Source organism: Ictidomys tridecemlineatus, chromosome 10, assembly GCF_052094955.1.
Source record: "Ictidomys tridecemlineatus isolate mIctTri1 chromosome 10, mIctTri1.hap1, whole genome shotgun sequence".
NCBI lineage: Eukaryota > Metazoa > Chordata > Mammalia > Rodentia > Sciuridae > Ictidomys > Ictidomys tridecemlineatus.
The window spans coordinates 2784776-2798358 of NC_135486.1; positions in this window are offsets into that span (position 1 = coordinate 2784776).

Below are 13583 nucleotides of genomic sequence, written 5' to 3' on the forward strand. Positions count from 1 at the left end.
TGGAGCAAGCAGAGGACTTTGAACACCTTACAACCTCCACTGGTGGGCTGCTCTCCAGAGCTGCTGTGGGGCCGCAGACCCTGGCCGGATTTGAACAGGCCGGTGCCATGCAGGGGTCTGAGATGTCTTGAGTAACCATGAAGCCCAGCCCAGGGACACAGCTGGCCACGACTTGACTATGGAGAGGGCAAGAGTAAGGAGGAATCCACCAGTGGGCAAACAGTAACTGGTGATCCTGGGATCCCTTTCTCTAACCTGAGCTGCCCGGGACGTGGAGACGAGGCAGCCTTCCTGCATGGATTGGCTCAGCATCACGTGCCTCATGGCCTCAAAGACGCAAATGCTAAGGCGAAGGGTGCCAGCGTGATGCCCGATCCCTGCACGGCACGCAGCTGCTGTCGGAGCGGCTGAGTTCATTTCCTGCCTCCCCCTCCCTGTCCCTGCAGCTCAGTTGCTGCGGCCCCATCTCCCCTCATGATGGACAGGAGCTTGGCGGGGCGGGCCAGGGGGCTCAGTCTTTGTCCCATTGCCCCCTTTCCTTCTCCCTGTTCACCGTGGCTTCAGTGGGCTCCCCTGGGCCTGAGTACTCCCACTGTGTACAAAGGTGCCCTTCTGGCACCCTCTGCACCAAGAGGCTGCTCCCACGGGCCCTGGGCCTCCGGGAGCTCGGGGCTTCCTCTCCTTCGTGCTGTGGGGAGGCCTCTGACCCAGGCGTGAGCAGCTGGGCACCCACAGAAGGAGCATCTTCTGAAGGGAGGACTGAGGATCTCACTGGATGAGCCCTGTGCCGTCTCCACGGAGCCAGTTAACCCAGGTGTCTGCCCAGGCCTCATTTTTAACCTCACTCACACGACACACAGATGGGTCCCCGTCGTGTCAAGGTAGAGGAGAAATCTCACAACCCACTCCTGGTCCATTCCAACTCACTTCTCTGAATGTGGACCGAGCAGTTGAGGGGTGGAGCTGAAGAGTCGCCAGCCCTGCTCCAGCCGGGATGTGCACTGCCCACTTGTGTGGGATTTCAGGCTACAGGGGCACCTGTGGACCAGCTTGGCTTACCAGCAGGGGAAGCCAGAGAGGTCCTTTGCTGGCCTTGCTGGGGACCCTGCCGCCCAGGGAGTCTGTCTGAGAATTCAAGACTCTGGATTCGGCTTATTCCTGGAGTCCAGAGTCTATTTTTGGAAACCACATCAATAACAATTGTATCTATGAATTGATTTATGATGAACTTGAGGAAATATCTGGGATTGAACTGTTAGACTCCCAAGTGTGACTTCTGCATCACACCTAACCGAGGATGACAGCAGCAGTCCCCCGTGCTGTCTGCCTGTTGGTAAAAGCCCCACAGGAAGCAGCGGACACATCCACAGTGGTGACCGAGGGGAGCTCGAGGTGGGACGTTTGCAGAGCACCAGAGGGAAGGGGTCAGGGGGAGAGAGTGGCCCCACCCTCGTGCTGAGGGACAAAGTGGGGAAGCTGTTTCCAGAGCCCCACAAGAGCCATGACCAAGGGAGAGGGGCCCCGACCACCTAGAGGTCAGGGAAATAAATGTCCCGACCCCTGTCCCCCCGTTGTGGTCTCATGTCGTAGCTCCCACCGCCAAACCTGACTGAAGGCAGTAAGTGGAGGAGTCTGAGGGACAAAAAGTGGGTCTGGAGAGGCCACAAAGGGTGACGCACTGAGAGGAAAGGACATCACGCAGCCCTTTCCAAGGACGCGTCTTGGATGCGGGAGACGCTCTGCACTGAGCACAAAACCCACCCGCCCTGAGATCAGCACTTGGCACCGAGTTTCAGCTACATGGAATCAACTGTTGGAGATGCTGAGTTTGTCTTACAGGAAAACAAATAAGGAGAACAAACCTGGAGTTTGGCCTCTGCCCTCTCCCAAGGCACTAGAGCTCACTAGGAGAAAACTCCCACTTCCTGGCTGTGGGCTGGTTTGGGAGACCCGGAGGCATCCTGTGCACCCAGGGCTGGGCTCCACCTCTGGGCAGGAGCGGCAGCTCCCTCAGGAACCCCAGCGACAGAGAGGGCTGGGGACGCAGTCACAGAACCCCAGCCTCCCCTACCCTGGCGACTGCCTGCCTCCCACCCGCAAATCCCTGCGTCAGTCAGCCCGCGACAGTGTTGATGACAGGGTGTTTGGAATGTCACCAGAATAGAGAGTGAGGGTTTCTCTGGGCTCCCTGAGGCGGACCCCTGGAGAGTCATTAACCAATGACAACTGAAGAACAAATTCGTGCCACCATCTGTCTTAAAGCCCGTGTAGAGCTGCCTGGTGAGAAGCACCCTGAGTGCCACACCCGTCCCTTAGGGTCGTCTGCTCTGCTGCTGCCAAGAGAACACCATAGGAAGCCATGGAGAGGGGACAGTCTCAATTCAGGGACAGGCTCAAGTCCCTCACAAGAAGTAGCCAGGTGCCGTGGTGGTGGTGCAGGCCTGTGTCCCAGCTACTTGGGAGCCACGGCAGGAGGATGGCAGGTTCCAAGCCAGTCCCAGCAACCTAGTGAGACCCTGTCTCAAAATCCAAACTCAAAAGGGCTGGAGGTAGTTCAGCCCTAGAGCGCCTCCCAGAACCAGCAACAGCAACAACAAAAGAGTTGTCAAGCGGATCAGAAGAGCCGGCCAGGTCTCCCACCGCCTCACTCCCACCTGCACCTGGGCCAGCCGCATGGCTCCTCCACGCATCCACTCCCTTCATTCTGCCACCACCCCCCAAAACCAGGCCTCTTCCCCACCCCTGGCGGTTGCAGTGGACTTATTAACTAGTTCTGCCTCACCACCCCTTCCCTATCCCAGGACCCGATTCATCTCCCCACAGCTCACAATTCTGTTTCTGTTTACTACTGTGTGTATGGACTCTGAGGGCTCCCGACCCGGGAGTCTTAAGTTCCTGTGCATGGCCGCCATCCGTCCCCCTCTGGCTGCGTGGGGGCCCCATCTGGAGCACTCTCAGCTGTCCCTCTGTGTGGCCCTGCCCTGTGTCCCTGCTGGGGTGCTGCCCTCCAAGTCCTTCTAGCAGCAGCCCACACTTAAATCCCTCTCAGCCACTGGGCCACACAGTCTCCCCATCCTGCGACGTCACACAGCACTCTGCGCCTGACTGAGGGCTCACCCCAGTCTGCTTTTCTTCAAAGGCATCTGGTACTTCAACTTTGCTAACTTTCACCATGTCTGTGGTGCTACAATTAAGTAAGGTTATTTTAATGTGCCGAGGCCGTCTGTAGCACACAGGAGAATTTAGTGGTTCCACGTGGCTCCATATAATTCTCTAACAATGATCAGTTATAATTGTTATTGTTATAGACATGGTGTGGTGAGTAGTTAAGAACACAGCTTTGTGATCTAATTGAAAAACTGCCAACACTTATACAGAGTGTTTACCGAGTTCCAGGCACTACACTGAGAGCTTTAGCATGGATTATCCACCTTGTGTCTACTGTTATCAACTTCATCTCTCCCCAATCCTACCCTTGGTTATTATTAATTTCTGAAGCACATGATGGACACCGTGCCAGCCACTGGAAATTCAGCAGAAACCAAGGCAGATCAAACTTGGCCTCAGGGAGCTGGCTGTCCTGTTACAGGAAACAGTGGACAAACAGGCCTTTCGAGATCTAGAACACTGTTCCCGTCTGTCGGCCTGTGCATCGCGTCTGTCCCCACTAGCAGGGAAGCTCCCGGGGCGAGGCTCATTCTGGGCTGCATCTCCCACAACTTGATACCAGGCCTTCTCTGGATGAAGACAGGAAATGCTCTGAAGGAAGTGACGGGGACAGGCATGGGGTGCCATGGCTTTAGGCAGGTGACCTGAAACCTGGACCAGTCAGGCCCGGGCCCAGGGGAAAGATTGCTCCCCCTGGGCAACCCCTGGGGCTCTGGGAGGAGGGATGATGAAGTACCTGGGCCACAGGGCTACTCCACGCCCAGCCTGAGGGAGTCCCCTGGAGTCTGACTTCAGGCCACACACCTCACAGGGCAGGCAGCCTCTGAGGGTGCTTGGGAGGGTGCCTGTGCACCTAACCGAAAACACGGGCTAAGGGTCCGCCGGCTGATTCAGCAAGGATCCTGGGGCCCGAAGGAGGCAGCTTGTCTCTGCTGAGGCTCAGAGTGCCTGTCCGTCCGTCCTTCCTTCCTTCTCTCTCTGACTTGCTCGCTCTCTTTCTTCCTGATGGGTGAGCAAGACGGTTAGGTGTAACGGGAAGAGAATGTCACAGGATTCACAGTTGGAGGGGACTCCAGGCGGGACTCAAGTCCAGGGTGGAGTGGTTCAGCCACCTGCTCAGGAGAGTAGCCGCTTCTGCTCACCGCGCTGGCCGTGGAGCCGGCGCTCCCGGAAGCCTCGATGTCTGGGCCCGAGGACGCTGCGAGCTCTCCAGCACAGCCGGTCCTGACCCATGTCCTGCTCTCCAAGGCAGAGCAGAGCCAGCGGGGAGGAGGAGACAGGGGAAGGAGCTTGGCTCCAGAGGCCATTGGTAACGACGGTCCGGCCCTGCTCTGGGCCTCACGCCCAGGGGACTGCCAAGGGCCTCTGAGGAACCAAGCCTTCCTCACAGGAACCCAGAGGGACTAAACGCCCATTCACAGGCAGAAGGGCAGAGAGCAGGCAGGACTCCCTGCCTTTTGTGGGACATTGAGACCAGGCGGATCATTTCAAAGACAATGCCAGTAACGTCCCGGACCCAGCCCAGGGGCCCCAGAGAAGGGGCACAGCAAGAGAGACCCTCCTGGCACTTCCTTCGGGGATGCCATCTGAAAAGCCCCGTGACGACCACGTGGTCAGATTCACTCAGCTCCACTGCCCAGCATGGCAAGGCTGTGACACGGGTTACTATCCCACCTTATAGATGGAAGGCTCCGATGAGAGGGGTGCTGTGCGCTGTGTCCCCCAGATTCATATACTGAGAGCTAATCCCCAATGCAGTAGTCAATAGCACCCAGAGGCAGATCCTCCACAGGGGAGCAGGCCCTGAGGACCTGTCCTTGTGGACGGGATCACTGCCCGGGGATGGTGCTTGTTCCCATCCAGCCTCGCCCTGCTGCATCCTCCATGAAAGCGAGAGTCCTCCCCAGACGCAGAATCTGCTGGCTCCTGGGTCACAGCCCCCGGAGCTGTGGGCAGCACAGGCTACTGTTTATAAATCACCCAGTCTACGTGGTTTTGTTACAGCAGCACGAAGGCACTGGCAAGGGCTGAAGACATGTCCCCAGGATCACACAGGAGGGGGACGGCAAGAATCTGAGCCTAGACGTATCTGACTTTAAAACCACTTTTCTACCACACCGTTTTGCCCAGGGAGAGGTTAACACTGTGATGGTAGAGAAATCTGGATGTGGAGGCAGGGCTGGGGCCGGCTGGCCACTCAGAAGGCTCGGTCCCCGAACAAAGCACGACTGGCCTTCCTCCCGGCAGCGTGCAGCCAACTCACTAATAAACAGCGCAGCGCGGAAGATGACAAGCCCGCGGCCCCAGGGACTGCTCGAAACAGGAGCTGTACTTAGAGACGGGATGTTCAAAGAGGTTAAGATTTCCATCTGCACGTCTGCACTCTCTTCCCCGCTCCCGGGAGAGAAGCTCTCATCGCGGGGAGTCACAATATTTGTGCGTCTTTCAGACAGCTCTCTCTCTTTTAAAGCTGCCAGCACAGGTGCAAGGTAGCTCTCCATCTATTACAAAGGCTGCCGTGGGCGGCAGGGAGTAGGAGGGGCTTCGGCAGGGCTGACACAGAACACAGATGTTCTGCGTGCGTGTGTGTGTATGTGTGTGTGTGTGTGTGCGTGTGTGCATGCATGTGTGCGTGTGTGTATAGACAAAGAGAAATGTTAGGACAGTCTTCATCCCCCAGCGTCGCTGCCTGTTGGATAGTAGTGGAGTCAAGATGAATGAGGATCCCAGGCCAGGCCAAAATTTAGACAATTAGGTCTGAAAACAAGCCTATCAATAGACATGCACTAAAATATACTTTATTCATAAACAAACAAGAAGTCATTTTAAACCAGCCCTCGAAGACCTCCCTCACCAGCCTCTCCATCCCCTTCTTTCCCTGGGTCAAGCCAAAGAAATGCAAATTCTGAGCCAGGGCCTGCCTTCCTCTGAGGACTTTGCTTGCAAATCTAGCGGGTTCTTCAACAGAGGAGGGCGCTTGGAGCTGGAGGCCCTGGGCTTGAAATCCCCTCGAGGCTCTTCCTTTTGAGGTAAAGCCCTGGCCACCGCTAAAATGGCTGTGGATTTGGGATCATCTGGCAGCATGCATTAGCCAGGCTCCTTTGGGATGACAAGGACACACAGAAAGTGAGTTACAAGGAGGAAAGTGGAGGGTCTGGAGCCTGTGACTTGTGGAAGAATGACAAGGACAGCCGGGGCCTTGCAGGTCAGGACAGGGCTCCGACCCCCGCTTTCCTCCCTTTGTTTCAACCTTCTTGGTCTGCAGGGCCTGGGGGGTTGCAGGACAGAACACAGCTCCCTTTCCTCATCCTGGCCCCCCAGTACCAGGAGCAGACCCATTTCTCAAGTCCAAATGTCAGCTGTTGAACCACGGTGATGGAGGCTTTTGATTGGATCAGAGAGCGAGCAGTGGTAGGTGAGAATGGTCACGGGACCCGTTTTCTCAACACGATGGCAAACTGGATGATTATTAAAGTTGCAGGTACCACAATAATAGACACCTTTACTGCTCTGTAATAATGACCTGACCTGGGCACCCAGGCCTGGCCTGGAGTCTCACTGACGTCTCAGCCGCTGACCGAGTTCTGTCCAGGCGAATGCCCTCCCGACCCCACCGGAGGCTAGCAGTGGTACCAAAGAGGACACGGGAGGCGGGCAGTGTGACGGCACCGAGATCCTTCAAGAAGTCCTTCCTGCTAGCCTGGAAATGTTGTTGCGCCCACTCATGCACCTACTTACGGAGGGTGACTGGGACCCCGTGCAGGGAAAAGTCAAGGCGACCGCAGAGTTAAAACGCTGTTGGACATGACACTCTCATGCTTCTTGTTCTTAAATAAAATTATGCTAGTCTACACCCAAGTTTTATGTCAATGTTCAGGAATTCCTTCCTGGACTTGCCCAGGGCTCCTTAGCTACATGGGTTGTACCCCTGCCATACCTGTGTCTTTCCATAAACTCTCTCAGTCTACCTGCCTCTGCTTTGTGACTCTACGTAACGTCCGTAGCCACAGATGCCACAAGCAAAGGCGGAATCTCAGTCATCTGGGCTGTCAGGGTAGCCCGACCGGAGACGACGCCTCCCGCACCCCCACGGCCTGACAGTTACCAAACGCTCCGCAGGTGGGAGTGGAGTGTGGAAGCACGCAGGCCTCTCTGCCATGCCCAGGTCCCAGATCAAGTGCTACCACCATAAATAAACCTGGACACACAGTTTTCAGTTGGTAATAATATTGATGCTCCCTGGTTGGCCGTCCAGATCATATCTGGGGTTATTTCCTGCTGCTTGTTGGTTTATTTTCTCTGGAGGAAGGTATTATTTGATTTATGAGCATCTGTCCTTCCTGGGAAGTGTGTCTCCTTTGGTTTTAAGTTCTCCATAGGTGTCCTCCGATTTTTCATGCCTGCCACAGACATTAAGACTCTTGGTTGAGAATATCCACGTCAAGTGCAAATGGCCTTTGAGTGATCCCCGTGAGCAGGCTTAATTCAGCTGTGGCACTGGGTGCTCGGGAACCTGAGATGGACAGAGAGCCTGGAGCCCCTGGTGCTGTTCTGCAGCCACTGCCCTGCTCCAGCGCCCAGAGGAGAGGTCTGCGTCCATCACAGACCGTCATGATCTCCTTGTTGAATTTCAGGAGGCTGCAGCAAGGGTGCTGGTGCCATCAGTAACTCCTGCAGCCTTCCGCTTCACTGCGTAGAGCTCTGTTTAAAAGGGGTTGATTTATCTGCTCTGAAAAACACTCAGAAGAATAGGAAACTTCTCCTATCAAAAGGGTTTCCTGTAAGACATACAGCTTCCGGTTGGAAAATCAAAACTAACACTGATAATCAGTTGGATCAACCAGAGAATACAGGTACTGAAATGTGAGCTGCGGTGACACACCTTTTACCTTTTTCCATAATTTTGACTTTCTCCCCTCCAAAAAAGAGAAAAAAGAAAATTTCACTGAAACCCACGCAGAACATACAGAAAAACACAAAAAGGAAAGACATAAAAACTACCTGAATTATATTGCTGGGCGATGACCACAATCGACATTTTTTGAGGAATATAAAATCTTACTTTTTGAGATCATATAGGCTATTTTTAAAGTGAATTTCACTTAACATTTTACCATATGAGACATCTCCTTGCAACATGAATTTTTGTAACTTTATAGTGCTTGATCTTTTGGCTAGGACTAAATTATTTTATCAATCTCTATTTCTGAGCGATGATCTCTTCTGGCTTTTCTGTTATAAACAACACTGAGATGAACCACATGGTTGTGGGTCTGTCCAATCATTTCTTCAGCATAAATCCAGATGAAGTTACTATCTCAGTGTACATATACTTTTAAAATAAGAACAAAAACGTCTGCGACGTGAGGCCAAATTGCTTTCCATAAAGTGTGTGTGAATTCCGTATCAGCATCAGTGCCGATCCCCCTGCTCCCGCTCGGGCCTGGTTGAAGACGGGCTCATCTTGGCCACCGTGATAATGCTAATGGTGGCTAAGGTTATGAAATGCTTGCTGGGTGCCAGGCTCCGTCTGGTGCTTCCCTAACAGCTGGTGTGAGCCTGCCCTAGATCTCCCACCAGCCACCGGGGATGGACCTTGGCCCAGACCATTGTTTGCTGCTCTCAAAGAAACTAAACCCCCAATAAAATTCTGAATCCCTCTGCTCTGATAACTCTCGTGTGAAAGCCACTCTGGTCACCAAAACGATGCACATGCAAGACAAGGACGTCTGTGACACGGGTGAAGGCTTGAATCTTGCCCGATGCTGGAGTGTTTTCTTGGGACAGCGTTCTCGGGTTTGGGAATTAGTGTACGCACGGGCCACAGCGGGTGTTTGGCTGGTGCTCCTTCCTCCTCTTGGAGGATGAGTGCGTAGGGATCAGTATTAATCCTTCTTTCAACATTTGGTTCAATCCAGCAGGGAAGCCGTCTGGGCCTGGACTTTTCTTTGTGGGGAAGTGTTAAATGAGCAGTCAGCCCACCTTGACAGGTCAATTCAGGTTTCCGCTTCTTCCTGAGTCAGTAGTTGCGTCTGTCCATTCCCTTCAGGTTACTGATTCATTGCGTCCTGCAGCCGCTCACAAGATTCCTCATGGGCCTTTCTTATCCCATGAGGGTGGCGACGATGTCTTTCTGTTCTCTCTCTTTTTTCCTGGTCCATCTGGTTAAAGTTCTGTCACTTTTGTTGATGTTTCAAGACAAGCTTTTGAAGACGGACTCTCGTGTTTTTCTATTCCACTTCGTTCTTTCTTCTCCCATCTGATTTCCTCCCTCGTCCCTGCTGCTTCTGTTCTGCAGGATTCTGTTTAGACTTTATGTCTTCCTCTTCCTCAAACTCAACAGCACCATTGTCCCACTTTCCAGCTCACTAATTCTTTCTTCTACCTGCTCAGATCTGTCACTGAATCCCTCTGATGATTTTTATTTGTCTCAGTTATTGCACTTTTCAGCTTCAGAGTTTCTTATTTATTTCTTTTCAGGGTGCAGTCTCTTTATTGATATTTCCATTTTGTTCACACTTCGTTTTCTTGATTGGGTGTCTTCAAAATAGTTGTTTTGAAGTTTTTGTCTAGGAGATCTGCCATCAGATATTTTTCTGACACTGGCAGCCTAGGAACAATTTCTCTTGGTTTGGTTTTTTCCTTAAATGAGTGGGATTTTTTTTTTCAATAATCATGGCTAAGATGCCTTGTGATTTTTTTTTAACTAAATGTTTGAATCTGATAATGTAGTAACCCTGGAAACGAGCCCCTCCTTTCCTTGAAGTGTGCTCTTTTTGTTATTGTTGCTTTAGGCTCTTTGTGACAAGGATCAGCCTAAGGTGTGAACTTGAGCTCTTCTTGGGTCTTGTCCCGGCCACACCTGGTCACTTTCTGTTTCCCCCACACGTACAGTTGCCGTGAACACCTTAGCCTTTAGTATCTGACTCAAGAAGAAAAAGAGGGACGGAAGCCTGGGTTCTGGTCTCTGGATCCTTGGAGAATCCCCTCAGGGGACAGGGAGGCTTGCACCAGGGTGAGATGTGGCAGTGAGGGGGACCCCTGCCTCTGGGTCAGCATCAGCCATCAGTGTCGGAGCCCAGGCCCCTATGCTGAAGGACAGGACCCACAAGCTGCAGGCAAGCCGCTCAGGGACACGTGGACACCTGCCTGCCATGGACGGGGTGGGAGGGTGGTAGCTACTTCTCTGCTAAGAGCTGAAATGGACCAATATTAGCTGCAGTTTCCTGCCCAAGCCTCCCCGGAAGTCAAAAGCCTTCCACATACTCGACTTCCAAAATAGTTCCACAGGATGGATTCTGCCAGTATATTTCTTGTCCAGCTGAGGACACAGATTCCTACTCTGCCATCTTCCCAGAATCTCCTCCCCAGTGCCTGTTGCTGTGTGGAAACTACTGAAATCTGCTCATTCACACTCAGCTATGCACGTCTGTGCTGTCTTTGCACTACAGTAGTAGAGGTGGGTGATTCTGACACAAACTACACACTCTGTGAAGCCAAGCGAGCTATGAGCAGTCTCAGGACATGTCTGAAGCCAAGCAAACTCAGAGTTTCTCAGTCAGAAGCCACCAGAGAGCTCACACTGGATGCTGCTCACCCTGGAGCACACACACAACACAGAAAGCCACACTTCCAAGTGTCTGTGGCATACGGCTGAGTTAAACAATTAATGTAAACCCAACAACACAAGAGGAAAATGTAAATTCATGTGCATTTTTTGAGATGGACCACCAGATGGTGTTCCCCTTGACTGCATGGTTGGTCAGGCTGCGACCCAGATCCGAGGAGGCGGCCTTTCTCCCCGCCAGCTTGGCCGGTCGCTGTGGAGTGGCGAGGCGTGGGACACCGTCTGTGAGTACAGTGAGTGTGTGGTGTGTGAAGTGCCAGTTCCTCTGTTCAGCACCTACGAGGCCAGCCCAAGAGCATGGGCTGACCCAGTGAGGTGGGCACAGACACCGGCAGCCTGGATAATCGCCTCAAGTGCCCAGCAGAAACCATGACAAGAGGCCGCTCCCACCCTGAGGGGCAGGGGGAGAGTGGCAGGCCAAGGGAGGGACAGGATCCCCGCAGGGTGCAGACCTGTGGCTTCTACTTGCAAATGTGTCCCAGGCACTTTAATCAAATCTGGAGCAGCCCCCTCCTCCCGGAGGCCCAGGGGAAGGGTTGCTTCTCTGAGCTCATCCCAGCCCAGTCCCTCCTCCTCCATGGTCCCTGATCTCTGGATTAAAGAGTGTGTGGAAAGCAGGATTAGAACCTCCTTAATGAGTCACCAGGGTCTGCTTTTCCTCTCCCTGTCCTAGGGTGACACTGCCAGCCAGGGAGGAAACTTCAGGCACTCTTCCCAGCCACACGGAGTCTCAGTGGACCCTTAGGAGCAGGGCCAGCCCAGGCACACCGTCTGTGTGGCTCAGTGTGCGTGGCGCCCCCAAGGGGAGAGACCACGGGAAGAGCCCACGGGGACAGCCCACGAGGGGAGCCCACGGTGAGAGCCCAAGGGGAGAGCCCAAGGGAGAGCCCAAAGGGAGAGCCCAAGGGGAGAGCCCAAAGGGGAGAGCCCAAGGGGAGAGCCTAAGGGGAGAGCCCAAAGGGGAGAGCCCAAGGGAGAGCCGAAAGGGGAGAGCCCAAAGGGGAGAGCCCAAAGGGGAGAGCCCAAGGGAGAGCCTAAGGGAGAGCCGAAAGGGGAGAGTCTAAGGGGAGAGCCTAAGGGAGAGCCTAAGGGAGAGCCTAAGGGGAGAGCCCAAGGGGAGAGCCTAAGGGGAGAGCCTAAGGGGAGAGCCCAAGGGAGAGCCTAAGGGAGAGCCCAAAGGGAGAGCCTAAGGGAGAGCCTAAGGGAGAGCCCAAAGGGAGAGCCTAAGGGAGAGCCCAAGGGGAGAGCCCAAGGGGAGAGCCCAAGGGAGAGCCTAAGGGAGAGCCCAAAGGGAGAGCCTAAGGGAGAGCCCAAGGGGAGAGCCCAAGGGGAGAGCCTAAGGGAGAGCCCAAGGGGAGAGCCTAAGGGGAGAGCCTAAGGGAGAGCCTAAGGGGAGAGCCCAAGGGAGAGCCTAAGGGAGAGCCCAAGGGGAGAGCCTAAGGGAGAGCCTAAGGGGAGAGCCTAAGGGGAGAGCCTAAGGGAGAGCCCAAGGGAGAGCCTAAGGGAGAGCCTAAGGGAGAGCCCAAGGGAGAGCCTAAGGGAGAGCCTAAGGGAGAGCCTAAGGGGAGAGCCTAAGGGGAGAGCCTAAGGGAGAGCCTAAGGGAGAGCCTAAGGGGAGAGCCCAAGGGAGAGCCTAAGGGGAGAGCCTAAGGGGAGAGCCTAAGGGAGAGCCCAAGGGAGAGCCTAAGGGAGAACCCAAGGGAGAGCCCAAGGGAGAGCCCAAGGGAGAGCCTAAGGGAGAACCCAAGGGAGAGCCCAAGGGAGAGCCTAAGGGGAGAGCCTAAGGGGAGAGCCTAAGGGGAGAGCCTAAGGGAGAGCCTAAGGGAGAGCCTAAGGGGAGAGCCCAAGGGAGAGCCTAAGGGGAGAGCCTAAGGGAGAGCCTAAGGGAGAGCCTAAGGGAGAGCCTAAGGGAGAGCCTAAGGGAGAGCCCAAGGGGAGAGCCTAAGGGAGAGCCTAAGGGAGAGCCCAAGGGAGAGCCTAAGGGAGAGCCTAAGGGGAGAGCCTAAGGGAGAGCCCAAGGGAGAGCCTAAGGGAGAGCCTAAGGGAGAGCCTAAGGGGAGAGTCCAGGGGGAGAGTCCACAGGGAGAGCCCAAGGGAGAGCCCACGGGGAGAGCGTGGCACTTTCTCAGTGCTTACTCAGTCGCCCAGGAAGGAGTGGACGCTGCATGCCAGGGGACGGGTGCTCGGGTGCTGGCCAGCCCCTCTCTTCCCAGCCCCTGCACAGTGACTCTGGACACCCGGTGGCTGATCTCTCGTGTGACCGGGCTCTGCCGAGGTCCAGTCCTGTTTCCACACGTGGCTGACATTGCTGTATCTTGTTTTTAGTAACATCATTCTGCCTGGGGCCAGAGGGGAGCAGCAATGTGCCCAGTGGAAGACTGCCTTCCCAGCTTGTCTTACAGAGACGGAGAACTCTCTGACTGACTTGTCGACCCTCCTACACAGGCCTCCAGGGGAAAACCTTACAGGGAGTGTGGAAGCAACTGAGAGGCCTTCCTCTTCCTCTTCCTCCCTCCACAACAATGGACTCAATGGCGGGAAGTGCAGTGTCTAACTTGTGACCCTGCGGTGGCTTGAGAACAGGAGCCTCAGAGGAAGATGGCTTACTGGAGGGGCGCCTCATGACCCCGCCGAGCCCGCTAACGGTGCTGACTGTCCATATCCACAGCTCATTTACATGAGAGAGAATCAGCGTCCATCTTCTTGGAGCCGCCATTGTTCCAGGGCCAGGTGGGAACAGTGGAATGCAGCTCCCAGGGCCCCATGGGCCAGGAAGAAGTCCCGGGAG